The sequence below is a fragment of the Syngnathoides biaculeatus genome, chromosome 19, assembly GCF_019802595.1.
Source record: "Syngnathoides biaculeatus isolate LvHL_M chromosome 19, ASM1980259v1, whole genome shotgun sequence".
Taxonomy (NCBI): Eukaryota; Metazoa; Chordata; class Actinopteri; order Syngnathiformes; family Syngnathidae; genus Syngnathoides; species Syngnathoides biaculeatus.
The window spans coordinates 12,940,452-12,961,425 of NC_084658.1; the positions used below are offsets into that span (position 1 = coordinate 12,940,452).

Consider the following 20,974-nt stretch of genomic DNA (forward strand, 5'->3'; position numbering starts at 1 on the left):
GTTCTTTTTCCTTGTTTTGTAGGGATTGTAAAATCACCCGCATTTGTCAATTTAAAAACTCCAAGGCCTCAAAATTTAGTCTTTTGCAATGTTTCCCGTTTACTAAGACAAAGCACATATTGGAGATGGAGAAAAAAATCTCACAGCATATAAAGTATTTCCAAAATCCACCAGGCTTCTGTCTTGCTGCCTTCCCCTGAAAAATTTTCTCACATTTTCTCACGCAAAGCAGCTTTTGCTTGCCAGGAATTCCTGCAGCTCGACCTGTTTTTTTTCTGGTCTTCTCATCAAGTTTGGAAAGACGTCCAGTTGGTGTTGATGTCACTGTTGTTGCATCTTCACTGGGCTCCATGGTATATTTAATTCTTTGTAAATTCTTTTGGGCACATGTTTTGACTGGTACCTTTGAAAAAATGACGATGTGGAAGCTTTTTGTGGAGTGTGGCTTATGCTGTATGGTGTGATGAAAATGTGATAAAAGGCCTACAAGAACATCAAATCTTGATTTAGGTTGAATGGGAGGCACTTTGAATAGTACCGGAATCTGAGCTGACTCCCATTTAGAATTAGTTGGATTAGAGCAGGGGAAAGTGAAATGTGGAGCGGCATTTTCGAACTGTTCATGGAAAATACGACACCGACATTCCGCCGAAAAGCAAGCTGAGGATCAGAAAAGTGAATGAACTAAAATCCCAACTGGCCGCACACCAGTCACTTTTTCACGCAATATAGTTCAACAGCAAAAGCCGCCGTTTCCGAGTTCGTCACATCACGCATAAAAGAGGCAATCTTTTAAAAATAAGGCGGAAGTATTATCTTCAATAAAATCTCTGCAGCTGTAAAGTTACACGGTGCTGTGAAGCCATGGCTGATGTGTGGAAGGACATCGGAGATTGGGAGTGTTTCTCACTGCAGTTGGACGAATCCACTGATGTGAGTGACACACCCCAGGTGTGCATTTCCATGCGCTTAGTGATCATCGTGAACTCAGATAGTTACAAAAAATGTTTAAAGTTAATTATGTTCTGTAATATCGGCTCATGCTGTTATGCAAGGCACACAAACATACATTTACACATAAAGAATCCCCAATATACTTTAAAATAAATGTGTTTTGCATTTTTGTAGTGCATAGATCTTTGACTTGGTCATTCTATTTCATCATTGGTCATTTGGAAAAAAAAAAAAAAACGGATGCTTGAGAAGTAGATCTTGGGGTAAAAAAGTCTGGGCACCCCTGGATTACATTATTGGTTAATACATAATGCAGCCGTATCTATAGTTATGAGAGGGTGTGCACACTAGTGCAACCACATTATCTCATTTTGTGTTTACTTTCAAAACACACACACCCACAAATAAACTTGATGCATTCTGTTGTGCCACATCTCCCGCCGGTAATGGCGTCCACCTGCAGCGCGCCGCCCGCATCTTAATTACCGTCCTTAACGAGGCCAGGAAAGACTTGCCCATCTCAGCGTGTTTCCCGACGACGGCGTGAGAAGCAGCTCTGCGGCGGGATGAACGGTTAATCCTTGAAGGTGCGTTGACAAAGCGCAAGGAGGCAAAATCGCTCCAAAATCTCTTTCGGCATGGCCTCGCAGATGTGCGCCGTCGTTACGCCGACGACCAATACCAGTTTTGAGTTATTTGAGCCAAAAGAGATGAAAGCTCTAATAAATAAACCAACACCACACAGTCATTGATATTCCCCCAGGGCACCACCTTCTCCCCTAAAAAAGAAAAATTATATATAAAAAAAGAAGGATTGATGGTTGAAAGGTTCTTGGATGTGTGGCATCAAAATACGGCAGCATCGGTTTGATTGATATGACCTTCGCTAAACTTGAAAAAGGATTTCAAACTAGCAAAAAAACGGGCCGCTCACCTCCCCCCCAAACAAAACTAATAGTTCTGGTAAGACTGGGGTACTACTAGCGCGGTCTTTGCCGACCATTTAAATGTATGCAACCCCGTTAGCGTCCCAATGGATTCGACGTGATTATTCAGTCCTGACGCAACATGTTAACTGGACTAAATCCATTAAATAATAATGAAAACGAAGAACTGGAATAATTGAAATAACTAGCTCGAATGTTAAACAAAAAAAAAAAAAAAATCTAATTTGATCATTATAATTTAATTATTCCGCAACGCTGATTAATTTTATTTTGTATGAATTTTAATTGAAAAGCTTAATGAGAGGTTGGGAAGCGTATATTTAATTGGGAATTGCGGCAATTTCGAGCGGCGCGCCTCAAGTGATCCCTCGCCTCATCTCGTGAATCGCCTCGAGGTTTTGTCCTAAAAAAAAAAAAAAAGTGTGGGAAATTAATAAAGCGCTCAAGGACAAGCGTCGAGAAACTTTGGCTCGACGAGCCAGTCCATCAAGCGCTCCCGGGGACGCGGCAAGGTAAAATCCAAGGGAAGCTCCATCTTTCTTTCATACTGCTTGTGCGGCATAATAAGAACTTTACCCCCTTAAAATGTTGAGTCTATGTCGGCGAAGGTTCTCTTCTACAATTCGTCCTGGCTGTTAATTTGCACTCGCAGTAGGCGGGCAGATCCACCCCAAAATCAATAACTTCGACAGCGGTGTCGGTATTGAGATTGCTGGTTACCAGTGATGTTTTAGTTTGTTTCGGTCCTGCATGCAGTACTGCAATTTCATCCAATTTAGGCTCGTATTTCTTCAGTCGGAGTCAAGGCTTCGCCGGTGAATTTTTAACCCTTGTACAATGTTTTCAATACTCGGTTCTTCTTAGAGACAAAAGAAGGGTGCCCGAGTGTCCAAGCGTCTTTTCTTTTTAATTTGTATTTTCTGAACACATTGTAGAATGGGACAAAAAAAAGATTTGGAATACATGAATTTTAGATCTTTTTAATAGGAAAGCAGTGCAGGATTTTCTCTAAAATGAGAAATATAGCATGTTTTGTTAAATATGTTTTGACACAACGCACTATTTTGTGCGTCTGATGGCTCTTTGTCTACAGCCAGACAACCCCCCCCCTCCCCTAAATCCACTTAGAAAAGGCCAAAACTACTGCAGGTGTTTGGCGGAAATGGAGATGCACTTTAATAAGGTAGCATCTATAAATCATGTAACATGGATTGAACCAATAACAAAGCAGTGCAGTCAATTGGAAGAGCATCCAGACATTTTTTTTTTTAATCCGCCTTTGCTTCAATTACTCAGGGTGCGATCGATACCAAAACAAGCCGCATCGCATATCACTAACATGCAGTTAAAAATTTCCACTGTGTTTTTTTTCCGGCTCGCAGCCACCTCGCGTGTGCCCCCCTCCACCCTCCGCCCCACGGGAGTCGAGCCCCACAGATCCTCCGACCGAGATGGCCGCTTGCGAACTTTTGTGGGGACTCATTGTAGGGCTCTGATGTGTAATTTGCCGCAATCAGAGATCCGCGGCCTTTGGATGACGATGAATCATCACGACTTGAAATTGCTCCCTGCCTGCCAGACGTAGCGCGACGGGGGTGCTCCTTTCTATTTTGGCGCTTCGCTTCGTGATCTCCCCAGGATTATTTACCGAGAGTTGTGAGCGCATCTAAATCAGGAACGGGCTCGCGTAACCTCGTTGTGACTCTGAAAAAGTTCGTTCCCCGCTAGGTGGTCTCCCTGTCATTGTGATCTTTAAGCCGACGCTGCAATCGTGCCCCCCTTGCAACATCCTGACTGACTAGTTGCACCCTTGCTTCCTTGAAAACCCCTCCAAAAATAGAAAAGGTCAAAACAAAGGATACTTTTCAAGCAGTCTTACTAAATATTTTCAAAGAACGGACCAAAAAAAATATTCTGAACTGATCAAAGCTTTCGCTGCTAAAATCTAGGTATATGTAGAAGCTATTTTACCTGCCGATAGATAAATAATCTGGAGTGATGTCATTTTAAAAATGCCATTAATATAATGTTACATTGCAATACCGACGCTAATCTTGTGTAAAAGTGAAGTGGACTTGGGATTCTCTTTTTCGAAACTGACCTCGGGTCTGATATTAACAGTGTTTGGGGTCACGTTTTGTGGTACATTTCAGATTTGCAGAATTTTGAGAATCACTCATTTCAACTACCGTAATTTCCAGCCTATGAGCCGCGACTTTTTTCCACACGCTTTCAACCCTGCGGTTTATGCGGTGATTCGGCTAATTTGTGCATTTTTTTTTCTAACGACCGCACGGGGGCACAGTTAGCCCGAATATATGTGCCGAGAAAGTGACTTTTACTGGTCGAGCCCTGTGTTACTAGCGTGTTACTGCCGTGTCTCACTGATTTTTACCAGTGTGTGTGTGTTTTTTTTTTTTTTAACTGGGCCTGTTAGCGCAGCGCTAGCATTAGCGTTAGCGCAGCGCCACTAGCGTTAAACTCTCTGTGTACCGTCTTTCTTTGTAAATATCTCGTGTTTCAATGTTGGTTTGAATGTGCCCACTTGCGGCTTTTACACAGCTACGGCCCATGTGTGTACCAAATGGTATTTCCTTTACAAATGTACTCGGTGAGGCTTATAACCAGGTGCACTATGTAGGCTGGGAATTACGGTATAAATATTGTCCCTGTGCGCACGCCACTGCAAGTACAAGCATTGAGGATCCTGTACACACGTGTCGCACGAGCTGCTGCATTTCCAAGTTGTGCGGAGAAAATGTTAATGTCGTTGTCTTTCCTGGGAATATTCACGACGCTCGAGCAGATGCTACCTCGTACGACCCGGGTTAGCAGAAGCGCAGCAGGTGGGTAACAAGAGAGGAAAAAATACCCCGTGGGGAATATGCTTCTCCATGATGATTCATACTTCTCCGTGGAAACAATAGGACGCGCGTTGACAAATAAACAGCCAAAAGAGGTCAAGTGAGGACGTGCCGAAATCCACTGGGACGCTTGATGAACAGCCACAGAGCGAGCTGGAAGCCGGCCGAGACGTCTCCTCACCTTAAGTGATGTTAGCGCCTGCAGCCAATACGGTATCTACTTTGTAACGCGCAGTAGACAACCTGAAGTGCATCTGTACACCGGGGAAGGGGGAGCTTTATCGATTTCTAGTGCGGCAAAAATGCACTCAGAGTGCTGCTGGCCAGTAGGTTAGTTTTAACCTTGCAGTCTTCTTAAAAATCAAAATGACCACACATTGTCATTTAATATATGCTCCAAATTATCGGGCATATTCAGACTTGTGTAATTTGATATTCGCCAACAACTAGCAATGGTGGATGCGTGATGGGAGTATAGCTCACCCCGTGAATCGCGAGGGTCCACTGTAGTTGCCTATATCAAGGGGTGTCAAACTTTTTGTCACGGGCCACACTGTAGTTACGGTTTCCCTCAGAGGGCCGTTATGACTGTGAAATCATAAAAATCTCTGGCCGCCTAATCATATTTGCACGTGGAATTTATGAAGTCGTTTTGGAATCGTAACTCAAGGGAATGGGTTTTTCAACTATTGTTGATGTTTGGGAACACAACAAAATGCTTGCAAATCTCAATATTATCATTTAGGATATGACAAAGGGAAAATTTGGTACAGATTTTAGCATAAATCATGGAAGTTGTTCCACATGATTTGCCTCCGCGGGCCACATAAAATCATGTGGCGGGCTAGATCTGGCCCCCCGGGCCTTGAGTTTGACACCCGTGGCCTATATCAATAGTTTAAGGTTAATAGTTTAATATGCTGCAAACCACTCTGACACACTTTAATATAATTTTAAACTCCTTTTACGACATTAGCCTTAAAAATAAATGCTTTATATTATTGGAAATGGAAAAAAATGCACATTTACAGTTTGTAAATCAAAGATGTACTCAATAGGGTTGGGCTCAGGGGGATTATTGTTCCTACTCTGTACATCTCAGTCATAGTTCCTTGTGGTATCAGGTGGAAAGTTGAGCACGATTCAATTTTTGAAACCTTCTTTCCCCAGGAAAAAAAATGGAAAGGCAGTCAAAAAGATAAACACGGATGCAGGAAACAACAACAACATCCACAGTCACCTTATTATACTCTCACATTTCAGGATATCTTCTCATACGCCAACCTTTTCGGATCAAGCGAATATGACGGGGAAAGGAACGTCAGCTGCAAGCCAAAGAGGTCTGTGACTTTTTTTTTTTTTTTTATTCACAAGGGATGAGGGACTGTATATGCGCACGGAATTTTGATGAATGCATACATTTTCATTTGAAAGCAAAGAGAGATGTAGCTGAAGATTAGTGCCGCTGGCATCTGCAGAAGACATAAGACAGACGAACGAAACGGGGCGCAAAGTAATAGTCTAGATGGGGAATTGGGGGGATAAAATGTCCAAGTCTTAATAGAATGCTACTATCCGCTTGCTGCTTACAACTAACTGCATGACTTTTCTTTCAGACCTCTCCATTAAAAAAAAAAAAAAAAAAAAAAAAAACGACATTTTTAACTCATTTCCACCTGCTGATGTTTTTGTAGCTGTAATTTGACTGTCCCTTCAACAAGTGTAGGCGGAATAGAAAGTAAACAAACTTCAGCTGCATTACTTTTGCACTTCATATGCTTGGAAATGGCCCAAAAAAAAAAGAAAAAAATCATCATGCCGGATGAACCTGGGCGCTTAGTCAAGTTGGAAAGAATTGAAAACATTTTGAAATAGCAATTAAGTGGTGGCACAAAACCTGCATGTCTGTCCTCGGAAGCAAAAAAATTGTCAAGAAGAGAAAAAAAAGACTAGAACAGCTGAATTGTGTACTTTAAATAAAAAAGTAAAATTCAGTATATGCTGGCACCCATTTGCCATGACTTTGAATTGAATTGATTCATTCCGGGTCAGCTGGAAAGCGTTGGCCTCACAGTTCTGAGGTCCCAGGTTCAATCCCGGACCTGCCTGTGTGGAGTTTGCATGTTCTCTCCGTTGCCTGCGTGGATCTTCTCCGGGCACTCCAACATCCCAAAAACACGGAACATTAATTGGACAGTCTAAATTGACCCTAGGTGTGATTGTGAGTGTGGCTGTTTGTCTCAATGTGCCCTGCGATTGGCTGGCAACCACATCAGGGTGTATCCTGCCTCCTGCCCGTTGAGAGTTGGGATAGGGTCCAGCACTCCCCGCGACCCTTGTGAGGATAAACGGCTAAGAAAAGTGATGGATGGATGAATGATTTGTTCTGACCAGAGCCACATCCCAGTTATAAGAGGGTGTGCGCACTTGTGCAACCACATGATTTCAGTTGGTATACCTCAAAAAGATGGGTTACAGAACACATTCATGGTGGAAAGTTGTGCAATTCCTAATCTTGGGATCGTTTTGACGGCCTTGTAGACTTTTTTTGTATTCACTCTCAGTCCTCAAGCCCTGGCAAATGTTGACATTTAGCCATAAAAAAATTATAGAAAAACAAAAAAGCTGCACTAGAGCAAAATGTCGTGGCGATGCACCGAGGCTCATTGGAGAACCACACTTGAGTAGCAATGTGGAGGAGCCCGTTAATGGCCGCAATAAACCTCAAGTCTGGGGTCACGCCGGCGCTGTTAAATGCTAATGTGCGGATAATGCGACTCCTCCAGCTCAAGACACTTCGGAGGGCGGGGGGGATGGTGGTGGTGGTGGGGGGGGGGTGATAACATCACTTAATATACATGAACATCCATCCTGATTAGGTGCGCTAATGAGCTGGAGCCTGTCCCAGCTGACTTTGGCCCGGTACACTTCGGACTTTTTGGCACATTTCGTCGTTTTGCGCTCTCGTTCGCACCCGTGGAGAGTTCTTAAGTGTTCTGTGAACCTAACATGCGCTTTGCTGGATTGTGGGATGAGGCCGGAGTGAAATAAAACAAAGCCCGTATGAATGGATTCTCGAAAGATATTTTTATGTCATACGATGGTGACATCCTTATGGAAAAACAATGAATATTTATTCTCTTTCGTGGTAGGAAAGAGTTATTTTTGTGTTTTGCGTCACAATAAAGCATTCCCCTCTAGCCCATAATAAAAAATAAAAAAAAAAATTAAAAAAACTTGCCATCATCCCGAAGCTCACTTTCGCCCGGGTATGATTCGGAAAGTGCATTGGGATCGTAATCTGACACATAAAAGAAAAGAAATAAAAGTGGACTTCTTCTTTTTTTTGCGCATCTCAGCACGAATGAAGTGATTTACTGCAGCCTTAAAACTTCCTTACGACGTTCTACGGACTGCTTACAAAGTCATAAATAATTTACGGGACGCCGGAGAAAAAGCATTCTGCTTAATTATTCATTAATTAAGAGTGCGAGCCATCTTTTTTTTTTGATTAACGTCAACTTGCTCCTTGTTGGTTTGTCTGTTTCCTCGACGAATGCCCGTCTGCATTTGCATCGCATTGAGTGACACCGCTAATTAAAGAAATCAGTTAAAAGTCGTAATTAATCTTGAGACGTTTCACTTTTTCTTTTTCTTTTTTTTTTTTTTTTTTGTTTCTGCTGTGCCCGTATGCGGACCGAGAGAGTTTTGTATTAAATACGGAGAAACAGGAGTTGGGGATTAGCAGATAATTAGTGCGTCTGTTCCCCCGGATTAATTAACTTGGCACATTTACATGTATCCTAATTGTCGTGGCGAGCTCATTTGCATCACCTCGCCCGCTTGTTTTAATTTTGTTTGTTTGCGGCACGAACTCAGGTGTCGCGCTCGCGCACCTGTTGTTCTCTGAAATCGCAAAATGATCCGCTGAATCGGATCATATTGCTTTTATAATGTTTTTGATATTTTGAATCCACTGCGTACAGTGTAATGGCCTTTATTTGTGTTTTTGGAGGCACTTTAAAAGCAAGCACAGTGCGCAAAAGTGCTGCACAATAAGAAATGTAAAAAAAAAACTGCATCGATATGTATTTACTTCATAATTTGGGTGAATCGTATTGTCATCAAGGTGAGTCTTGCGCATAATCGAGTGAATCACATCTATTCTTATGCTAACCGTTAGTATTAGTATTTTTGGAAGCACTATAAAAGCCAGCACAGTACGCAAAAGTGCTGCACAAAGCACTCGTACACGATAAGAAATGAAAAAAAAAAAACTGCATCGATATGTATTTACGTCATAATTTGAGTGAATCGTATCGTCATCAAGGTGAGTCTTGCACATAAATCGAGTGAATCCTATCTATTCTTATGCTAACCGGAACCGATACTACTTAGAGTAGCGCTTTTCCTAAATCAATTCATTGGTATGACATCGTAATTTTGATTAACTGTATCACATTAAGTGAATTATTTAATAACTCAAGTGAATCATTTCTTAATTGGAGTGGTCTCACATTTTAGTACTAGTTGATTCTCATGCATAAATCTCATTGTAGTTGGATGTAATTGTATCACACCGTCATTTGGATAAATTGACTCACATTGTTATTGGATAAAACGTTGTATTTTAACTAACGTGAATCCTATCATATCGCAGAGGAAACTAAATGTATCGCAACCTATTTGTAGCGACGCCTATCATTCGCGATGATATCTGCGATTCACTTAATCGGCAGTGAACGGGCCACATCGTTTATCGGGAGAGAACCGTATCAAATACATAACAAATTACCGTAATGTCGCACTTTGGGAAACCGGAGAGCTGCAATGGTCAGTACGATAAAAGTAAACTACGAATATGAAACGGACAGTTGTGATGAACAATGCTTGGCAGACAATTCAGGGCCTGAAAGTGGGAGGACAAGTTGACAAAGGTGAGATTACTTTTCTAACCCAATCTTTTGTCCGCATAATTATGGGAATTAAATTAATTGAGGCTTGTACATTTGAATATCTGGGTTATTTCTCTTTCAGGGGGAAACATGTCTACAGGGAGGGAAGAAATGATTATAAGGCGCCAGACAGTCCAACTCCTCCACGCCTGGCTTTTTTTTTTTTCTTCACTCCTCATGGGAGGTTCAAGTCCCAACACCTCAGAGGGGGGAAAAAAAAAAGATATTGTATCAGGCTGCAATATAGGAGTCACATCAATGAGGTGTTTTAATGGACTTTGCCACCCCTGTTAAAAGACCCTATCAGTGATACCTTTAAATAGCACACGCGGACCGGATTTTTTTCTTTTATATATATATATATATATGAAACGGTAGAGTCATTTGTTTTGCCGTGGCGGGGATGAGAATCACTTCTGAAGGCAATTTCATTGGACTCCCAATTTGATTGTGACCAGTAAATGCTACATGGGGAATAAGCCGCCATGCTCCAGCAAGCGTTATTGCTTCACCGTGAGAATATCGGGCCCCGCCACTCGACCGTGTTGTTATTGGTTGAAAGGGATCCGCGGCTAATAGTAGCCTGCAACTTCAAATTAAAGGCAACAAACTTTCATTCCCGCTGACGTTTTAAAGTATGTTTCGCATTTGGTGAAAACACAAAATATCAACCTTTGCCGAGTAAGGTGAAGAAAATCAAGTGGGAAATCCTAGGGGGGCATTTGATTCATTCCTAGTTGCATGTAAAATTTTGAATGGCCTGGGTAAATGTACGCTATTTGCTTTTCAGAATGCATGATTATGCTCAACTCTCTTTCTCTGTATGTATGTAGAAAATATTACATGTACCATAATTCCTGGCCTACAAAGCGCACCTGGCTATAAGCCTCACCCAGGACATTTGAAAAGGAAATACCATTTGGTACATACATACGCCGCGGTTGTGTAAAAGCCACAAGTCCCCGCACTGAAACCACATTGCAACAAGGAGATATTTACAAAGACGGTACACAAAGAGTTTAACGCTAGCGCCATGCTAAAGCTAGAACTAACAGGGCCAGTTAAAATAAAACTTACTGATCACTGAGACACAGCAGTAACACAACAGCAACACGCTAGCGCAGCACTAACAGGGCCGGTAAAAGTCACTTCCTCGGCACATGTATTCCACCGGTCTCATTCTTACCTTTTCCGCTCGAGTGTCCACTTGCGGCTGTTAGAAAAATGCACAAATTAGCTCCATCACCGCATAAAGAGCAGGGTTGAAAGCGTGTGAAAAAAGTCGCAGCTTGTAGGCCGGAAATTACGGCGTATATGTATAAAATATTAATGTGATTGTGTCATTCTGAACAGCCACATTGGACGAGTGCAGACACTTAGTTTCACTTATTTTGGTTCTCCTGTTCTCAAAAAGATACACACAAAATCAATTTCACATTCATGGTAGAAAACCTTTTGCCATATTTCACAAAAATCTGGCATTTGAACAAAGGGTGTGTGGACTTTTACCACCGCTGTATGCCGGCGCCGTTTGAGTTCAACTGTTTGTGCGCAAGCAATTAAAAAGTCGTTTTTGCGCAACGTGTCTGTCCCAGTGTAAAAAAATACGTCAAGGTTCATTGAGATCAGTATTCGGAAAGCAGCCCCGCTCGTGTGCTTTGGCAGCGAAATCGACTCGATTCCATAATCTGGTCCCATCAAGAGGCAACACTAAATGATTATGATTAGGTTTGTAATGAATAATGTTCCACTCCTGCTTGCCCTCACTGTCTCTTCGCGTAACAACCCTCGAAAAGTAATCCTTTTAAGCCGGCACATTACGAAAACAGTGACGCCAACTTCTCTGCAGCGGCTACGTCCATCGCCGACGTGAATTTATGATCAGGGTTTCAGACGCGCGCCCTCTCCTCGTGAATATAATGGCCCCCTTTGTGGGGGAAAAAATGAGCAGAATAACAATTGGCCGAACACGGGGAAGAAATTTGGGCGGCTTTAATCTGAGTGATGCTGAAGCTAAATAAGGCAAGCAATTCTGGAAGGAATTGTCTGTCTGCAAGGCCCCAGGAGAAGCGTCGTGCTTTCATTTGTTTTTAGTCACCCTGGCGGAAACAACAGAGAAATTTGTCCACCTGAACAAGCACAAACATGTTCATTCATTCATTCATTCACCTCCCACTCCATTCATCATTTTCAACCCACCTTTCATCCGCTGCCCCGTTCGGTTCGGCCGAGCGTCAGCAGCGAAATGTTTGATGTTCCATTTCTACGTGCGTTGTCGCCTCAGGAACATTTTTTTTTAAAGTGGACTTTTTTTTTTCTAGCTTTCAGATGTCGTCATCATTGTGACTCCAATCTGAAATGTCATTTTTTGGCCTTTCGACGACTTTTTCACTCAAACAGTGGTTCCCAAACGATTATTGAGCCAATTAAAATGACATACACGTAGACTTCTGAGTTTGAACACGAACAGTTCTAAAACATTAAATGTACTTTACTTAAAAGTAAAATCCAAATGAAGTTGACTTAAAAAATTGGACCGGACCCCGGGAGAAAAGTAAAAGACAAACTCAATTAGCAAGCTGCTGTTGGCCACAGCTCACGCCCACAGACTCACACACACACCAACGCCACACCCACCCCACAAAGTCCCGCCTCTTAAAAGGCACATACAATCATCCACCGCAATACGTATTTTTGTGTGCATTTCTAGTGTTCAAATAAGTTTACAATGTATTTAAAAGGTGTTTTTGAAGGGTTTAAATATTTATAACATCTTTTATAAACGTACACTTTAGGCATCAAATTATTTGTTTGCTTACTTTTTGAAATATAACGACACAAAAGCACGTTACACTGGCATGAATATCAATATAAACCCGAAAAGTAAAGAATATATACGGTCTGTTCTGGAATTTTACTAAAACATCATAGGGAAATTTGAGCTACTTGAGTTACGGCGACATCTAGTGGTGAATCAAAAGCATTTCAGCTTGAAAGTGTTTGTGAAATTATGCTGCCCCCTTTTGGTAATTACAAGTGGTGCACACTTGCAAACAATGAATGGAAGTCAATTGTAATTTAGATACGATGTAATTTAGATACATAATTGAACCATTTTATCATCCTCTCCACCACATACACACACTAAATGAGTATTTTTTATTTTAAAGTTACATTTATTATTGTTGTTGTGTTTTTCAGGTTTAAACACTGTCTTGCAGGGTTCTGACATCCCTTTGGTGTCCATGGAGATGGGCCTCCTGCGCACAAGCAAGGTATGAATAACTGGCTGATGCTTGTGATCATCTTTCACAGTAAAATAATGATTTAAAAAAATTTGAACGTACTGCCAGGAGTCTTAAAAAGTCTCTCCTGTTAGCGTATTCTGGCTAAAATGTTGAGATTTAATAGGGTTTTTGACCAAAGAGGAGCTACTTATTTTACTCTAAAATATTACCGCTAGCAGTTTGCAGCTTTTTCTGACTCATTTTTGAATAACAAATATGAAACGAGCTGTGTCGTTTAAAATCAAGGTACGGACCGCACCGTGCTTTTTGGCATAAAGTTACACCCCTCGAGTGGGACCCTGGCTGGCTTTTTATATCCTCATATATTGTTTCACTTTTAATAACCTCCCATAAAGCGCATCATGGCATCATCTCCCTTTATGGTCTCTTTCCTCCCATAATCAACAAGCTTATTAATTACACGCACCACCACGCAGGAGGACACCGCGCAAAACGTGTTTATGAAGGTTTTATTTGTGTTTCTTTTTATTGGAAGTAGGGATCATTAAAGGTGCTTTAAGAAAGGCAATTTAAGAGCGCCAGAACGGATATTTCATCAGAATAATCGAGTACTAGAGGTTCAAAAGATGACCTAACCTTAACTCTTGCATTTGAGAAAGTATTTACTAATTTATGTTTTTTTCTGTTATTGTTCTGAGGTCATCACAATTTTGCAGTAACCTTCAGTGAAGGCATAAAATGCACACACAAAAAAACAAAGAAATACCAAAATATTTGTGGACTGCCTTCATGGGAAGTAACATTTGCCTTTCGATTTTAACAGTCAATTTTTGTTATTAGCGTAATTCATTTACTAAGTTTTAATAGTGAGTCCCAGTGTGCTTTTAGGTACAACTAGTTGTAGGTGGGCTCCCTCTAGTGGTACGAAGAAGAATGACTGCTTCAGTTCAGTTTAGTTTGATTTAACATTCAAGTTAGGTACATTTGCATTTCATCTATAATGACTCTTTATCCATCCATTTTCTTAGCCGCTTATCCTCACAAGGGTCACCTATTCCAGCCGTCAACGGGCAGGAGGCAGGGTACACCCTCAACTGGTCGCCAGCCAATTGCAGGGCACAAAGAGACCGACAATAGTCGCACTCACAATCACACCTTGGGGCAATTTAGAGTGTCCAATTAATGTTGCATGTTTTGGGGATGTGGGAGGAAATCGGAGTTCCCGGAGAAAACCCACGCAGGCACGGGGAGAACATGCAAACGGCACACAGGCAGGTCCCGGGTTGAAGCCAGGACCTCAGAACTGTGAGGCCAACACTTTCCAGCTGAGCCACCGTGCTCCCTGTTTTTATTTTATGTTCCAAAATATCAACTTTTTTAGAACCACTCCGGTGCTGTATTAGTCAGAAAACTCAATATGATGCAGTGCAGTTGTTGCTTCTGCAGCCGGTCGTGGCGGCAGAATCTGTGGCCGTTGCCACTGCAATGTAACAAATGGACCTTTAAACATGTCATCCTGGCAAACTTTGAAGCTAGTCCAGCATCTATTCGAAAGTGTTATGTAATTCCTCCCGTCGCACCGCATGAGCTTTTAATCAAGTAGTTCAAGTCAAAGCAAGTATGTAACGTCCATGAGTGTCGTTGTCCATATGATGCAGTTATTCTGGTCCAGAGGAGTCTTGTGTGTGTGCATTTTTATGGATGTGTGTATGCTTGCGTGTCCGGGCGGGCAGGCCGGAGTAGGACAAGGAGAAACTCTCAATGGCACCACAGGGATACTTGACATGTGAAGTATTTTCTTTTCTTTAAAACTCATTCCTGCCAGCCATCCCAGTTGATAGAGATATTTGACGTGTAAAGCCGTCAATGGCAGTGAATGTGATGGAGCTGTGTAGTGTAAGTTAACCTTTTTGAATAGAACTACTGAAATATTATTTCGGTATTGTTATTGTCACACCTGTGTGTACTTGCGGCGAGTCGTCGATCCAAATTGTCAGGAAGTGCTGCTGGGGATTTGTTCTTCATGGCGCATGTTCCACAAGAACACTTCATAGATGACTGGCGCTGATTGTTCCACTCCGTGTGGCCGCTAGAGGACAAGGCCCAATTTGTTGGGCGCCCTGTCCTCTTAATGAATGAAATCACAGTCGATTACACGCCGCCGCTTCCTTTCATCGCCCGCCTGGCGTGACGGGCGTTTTGCGTAGGATCAATATGGGATGATCGTGCAGGACACGCGGCAGAAGTTAGCTCTTAGCGTCGCAACTTGGGTTGTGTTGTTTTCAAGAAAAATAAGACGTGGAAAGTGATACAGTGGAATCTTAAATGTCCGAGCCTGCAACAGCTATTTGTGGGGTACTTTTCTAAATTTGGGAGGGAAAAAAAAAATCACAGGTCACGTTCATAAAGGTGTTATGATAGTGGCAGTTTGATCCATTTTCTGGACAGCTTATCCTTTTCCGGGACAAGTTGAAAAATCATTGATAGCCACGCTAAAAGGGATTTGTAATACCCTATAGATGCCAGAAGGTGGCGACAAAAACGTCAAATGAACACCATCAAAATGCATCGGCTCCATGCGTCTAGCATGTACGCAATCTTGAACCCACGTTACATAGTTTAGTAGTTCAATTAGTCAACACAAAAATATCACCTTCATCTGAGGCTTGTCAATAGTTTTAGCTGACGTGTGTCACACGGGCAAACAAATATGCCCACTAACACGTTACAAAAACAGTATTGTCATTAAATTCATCTTTTGGCATTCAACCAAATTAATATATGTTAGCGAATACTGTACAGCCAAACCGTCATGGCCAAGTACACGTCCATATTTTCAGTTTCTGGACATCTCAATTGCAGACGAAAAACACCGCCAATGACTTCAATCTAAAAACAACACCCAGATTCTTCCACATGGCGCCAAAGTCACGCTTTTATTGCTATGGCCCTAAGCACAGAAACAACAAATGGACAAAAGTTTTAGTGAATAACGCTAAAAAAAAATCTGAATATGGCTTTTCCCAAATGCTGAACTATTGATATTTCCTCTACACCCTGTACTGGTCCCCAAGCAATCACAGTACAATGAGTGTCTGCGCAAGGGAATTCACGCGACATGATTTCCTATTGGAAAGGTCTTGGAAGTCGAGCAGGATCGCGACGGCGCTTCCGCCGTACGTCTGCAGAAAGGCCCGCCGCTTCCCCGGCACGCTTTCCTCGTCGGTGCTTCCCTTCGCGATCTTAATTAGGGAGCATGACTAACAAGCTCCGCGTAGCCTCTCTTTGTATTTACCGCCTGGCTGCCACGACGATGTGACTTTCACGGTGTATTTGCCGCCCCGGCGTTTGCAGGCTCCCCTCCGGACGTCGGCGACCGCCGTCTGCTTCCGGATAGATTACAAATGAGGGTGAGGAAGGACAGCGAAGGTGAGAGATGTGTGCCTTTTTTTTTTCTTCTTAATTGTTGTTGCTATGCTGCTGCAGTGCCTTGTTGGGCCGTGCGCCTGTTTTGATTTTGTCGTTTGGATTCTCGAGGCCTCTTCTCTCCCATCAGTCAGTGCGTCAAGTGTGGAGGCGGTGGCGCATCGGGGCGTGGAATGGCATCTTCCAAAGGTAAGGCCATCAGTAATCACACCCGATCCTCTCTTGAATCGCTCTCGTAGAGTTCCGTATCCTTAAGGCTACGATTAGGGGTTGATGTCATTTGATCGTCAAAAATGATGACGACTGCGTGGGGGTCGATCGGCGATTATTTGCGTCTTGACTCCTGTCGAGTTTGTCCCGTACAGTTTGCGGTTCGAAGAAGCTGTTCAAGTTCAACTCGGAAACAGACGGTCCAAACATTTGGGGAGAGGTTTTCTCACCCTGTTTACAAATATTTCCCAAAAACAGACATCGTTTCATATCCTATTCGTGGTTTACTAGTTATTTATAGTCCTGTATTTGTGGTATTTTCTTTGGAAGATATTCTCAGTAATTCATCGAAAACCTCAATTTCTGTTCAGGGAATCTCAACCCATCTTTTGGTACTTTCTCTACTTTGCCACAAGAAGGTGCCGAATCCATGACTAATTGGAAAGTCATTGCTTATGACAAAAATCCTGAAAACACGTTCACTGCCATTGACGGACTTAGAAGTAAAATCCATCCGCACGTAGAGACAAACAGCTGCACTCACAATCACACCTATGGGCAATTTAGAGTGTACAATTAATGTTGCATGTTTTTTGGGATGTGGGAGGAAACCGGAGTGCCCGGAGGAAACCCACGCAGGTACGGGGAGAGCATGCAAACTCAGACACAGGTGTGTCCGGGATTAAAGCCAGGACCTCAGAACTGTGAGACCAACGCTTTACCACCTTGCCCACCGTGCTGCCCTGAGAAGTAAACTATCCATGTTAATTGCGAAGGCTGGCAGATGCCTCTTGATTGTTCGCAAGCTAAGTGTAGCCTGGTTTCTTATGGAATGTGCCATATTTCTCTCTTTTTTTTTTCCTGCGTAGTATTTAATCAAGTAATCTGTAAGGAATTTATTTGTAAGGATGATTTTGTAAAACGAGAAATGATAAAGAAGTGCAGCAGTAGATGAAGTCAGGCTAACTGTTAGCTCACTACTTAGTTGAGTATGTCGCGGTTGTAAGCCCTCGTCCTTGACATTTCTTTCAAGGCAAATGTCTTGGGCGATGATGTACAAACACGAAACACAATCAATTGCTCCTCAGTTTGTTTCCAACAACAGCCCAAGGTTCATGTCGCTTCCAAATCGGCTGTAATATACTTCAGTTCCTCTCTGTCATAGGAAGATCTGCATTTTGTGGCGGTTGTCCGTAGTGCCGATAAGCAGACCTCGGCTAATTTCATCCCGGAGAGTCTTTCTGCTGTCCGGCGAGCAATACACGTGTATCGTTGCTTGCAGAACGTCAACACGGCCAAGTCGAACTCGACTCATTCCGCATTCCAGTCAAGACGCGAACCCGAGTGTGACGACGGCGACTCTACCGAGCACGTTATTATTCATGTGGTGACAGTTCAATGACATGCTTCTAAAGTCGCACACGGACTAAATTAGCATGCGCTTCCTTCCAGGGCGTAAGGTCTCACGAAACGGTGGGATTAGCATAATAATGACTTGACCAAGGGGCCTGACTTGCCACCCGCTTAGTTCGCATAGGTTCAACTCAGGGTGGGGAGCCGTAGCCATTGCGCCGCATAAGATAATTGACCCCTCCGTGGATATTGCGCAATCCGCGTCACTGACCAATCAGAGGCCAGAGATCTGCCATTTTCTCAGACAACATTGCATGCTCCAGTATAGGTTTAGTTAGCGTTTTATCGCGTATTTGGGTTATTTAATAAAAATTATGGTTAAAAGGTGTAGTCACGGACTTTGTAATAGTGACGACAGGTATCCTGAAAGGCTAGTTGGTGGAGTTCGATTCGTACCCTTTCCAAAACCGAAGACCCAGTACGAAAAATGCCTTCGATGGATCAAACTTTGTGGAAGACCGCATCATCAACTAAATCCATCTAATATCAACCGGAACACATATGTTTGCACGAAGGTATGCCCTATATTTGATTTTCAATACATGTCTCGTACAAATGAATTCCAAGTTCTTCGCTGGCATAACACTGCTGCGTGTGAACGATTGACACACTTATTCTTTGTTGAGCGATATTTAGCGATGATCGGACTGCACAAACGTATCGATTTCTGGCTGGCTCGCGGCCGAACCTTAACCAGACTGTGTTTGCACGAAGATATGCTCTAAATTTGATTTTTAATACGCGTCTCGTATAAATGAATGAGACGTTCTCCGCTAGCATAACATTGCTACGTGTGAATGATTGAATGAAATCAGAAGCATGGCGTCTGTCTCAGTTCAGAATGTATTGTATTGTATTTGCCATTTTTACTGTTTGTCTTACGTCAGCGCACGTGGCGTGACGTCACTTCAGGAGGCGTGGTTAAGTGCCCTGTACGGAGGGGTCAATTCCATGTACGGGAATATCGTCTTGGGCAATTAAGTGATTTTATTCAATCACAGTTCTTCTTTTCAAGCTGTGAGCAGAAAAGAGCTTAGTTGTCCAAGTGATGTTTTTTGGATATATGGTCAATTTTGGACAAATTGCAAGCTTATGCTAATGAATCTACCAGTTAAAATAACCCCGTGTTTTCATTTAGAGGATTTCGGTCCAGAAAAGAGCATCTAAATGACACATTTTGCAATGATTTTCCACGTTTCCCACCCATTTATGAGTCTGCGCGTGCAGATCGTGAATGATTTATGCCACTAATGGTATTTTAAAATGCCATTCTCGTGACACACTCGCCCTCCAAACTTGGGACGAAAACAGCACAGAGCGCAGCATGTGTACAACAGATTTCGTTGGAACTCAAAATAATGACAAATAAAAAAACAAAACCGTCGTCGATGAAATGTCGGAACGTCGTTTTGCGCCAGTTAGGCCTCCTGTTTCTTGCGCCGGCAGTACTAACGGCACTCGATTTCCTCCAAGCAAGGCTGAACCGCACATCTGTTGTCACCGTCGTTCCCGTCCGTCTGTGTGATTTGGACTCAAAACCCTGCCAGAGAGGCGAGTGGCTTTGCGGCATTGTTCAGGTGTCTCGTGTGGAATTGCTTGATTCCCTGAAAGGGTTGCCTGCTATTTATTCCGCACAAAGCCCCCCCCCCTCCACTTTCACTCCTAGGCTGCACCACTCCAGTCACTTGCTGGTCATGGATTAGATTCTCTTGTTTTATATTTAAAGGACAATAGCAAAACCGATGATTACATTTTTTTTCCGCTTTTCGTAGTAGGGCGCAGTCCACATTCCCTGCAAATAGTGGTTTACTGAACAGTAGCTAACATTTGTGGCATTTTTTTGTTAGGTGGTGTTCTAAGAGATTTATCCAATGTAAAATATGTGCAATCCAGTTGCATATATCCAACATTGTGTCTACTGTAGTAGGTTACTAAGGCTGTACATCAAACACAGAGCACAACCTCCTCAGCAGAGGTAACGGCCGTCTTTTCCGCAGTTTCCAGCTGTCACGGCGAATGCGGCGCGCGGCGACTCGTCTTTCCGAGGTCAGCTTCTTTCGCCAGTATCAGCCGAGCCCTCATGACACCTGTCCCTTCGGCCGCGACTCGGCGAGGTAAACGTGGCCGACCGGGGCGCGTCAGACGAAAGGAAAACGGAAAAGATGGCGAGGGAGGAGGGGCGAGAACAAGAAGGGGAAGAAGAGCGAAAAGCTGCGCAGTCAAGCAAAAAGTAATATGGTCGCCGCTCTCCTCGCTCCTTCTACTTGTCAGCCTTCCTGTCTCGACCAATTTTCTTCTTATATTTGACATTATTTTAGATGACTACAATATTTCAGATGCTGTCCAGTTTATTTACTTCACTAACACAATCTTCAGGCAGGGGAGACCATTATTTGTACGCATATTTTTTGGAATAATATTAAACAATGATGCAGGTGTGTAACTGAAAGTGGAGTTTAAAGCAAAAGTATTAAACAGGTTTTTTTTCTCATTTATGAGGATTGAACTGCATATGTTGGTACTGAGCATATGATATAAACTTTGTGCAGTATTTGAAAGAGCAAAAATAGCCTTTTCGAAACGGTTAGCATTCTCGGTTAGCATTAGCGTAATAGTGATAACAATTTTAGGTAACTCACTCAATTGTATATCTAAAAGTGGCGTAAAAATGACTTCTGTCGTCTTTGGCAGTGTTTAATACCGCGTCTGACCGGGAGGATATTTAGTTTTCATTTTTTTTGGGTCCTAGCGTTGCTTCGAGGCAGAAATTCTGCATCGACCTATTTTTGAAGTTGACTTAGTCGAGTTATTCTATTTTTTTTCCCCCCTTCAGCCCTACTTGACACAAAATATGAAACTACTTTCCTGTTTTGACAGTGTTTGGGTGTCAGTTTCAGGAAGAGCTAAAAACTACGAATTGTAAATCATTTTTAAATGTTGTGTTATTAACTTTATTG

The 20,974-nt window shown here is 42.6% G+C and overlaps 1 protein-coding gene across 25 annotated transcripts in view; it reads left to right on the forward strand.

The window, feature by feature from the left end:
- dlgap1b (discs, large (Drosophila) homolog-associated protein 1b) overlaps nucleotides 1-20,974 on the forward strand; it is a 131,801-nt gene that overhangs the window by 42,692 nt on the left and 68,135 nt on the right. For 19 of the 25 annotated variants that reach the window (XM_061805474.1, XM_061805451.1, XM_061805450.1 and 16 more), the window contains 5 exons: nucleotides 6,029-6,105; nucleotides 12,922-12,995; nucleotides 16,323-16,397; nucleotides 16,506-16,583; nucleotides 20,015-20,247. The gene's annotated coding sequence lies outside the window, so the exon portion shown is untranslated. Of the gene's footprint in view, nucleotides 1-4,871; nucleotides 4,979-6,028; nucleotides 6,106-12,921; nucleotides 12,996-16,322; nucleotides 16,398-16,505; nucleotides 16,584-20,014; nucleotides 20,248-20,974 lie in introns of those variants that run through there. The other 6 variants (XM_061805467.1, XM_061805468.1, XM_061805471.1 and 3 more) reach the window with 5 other exon arrangements.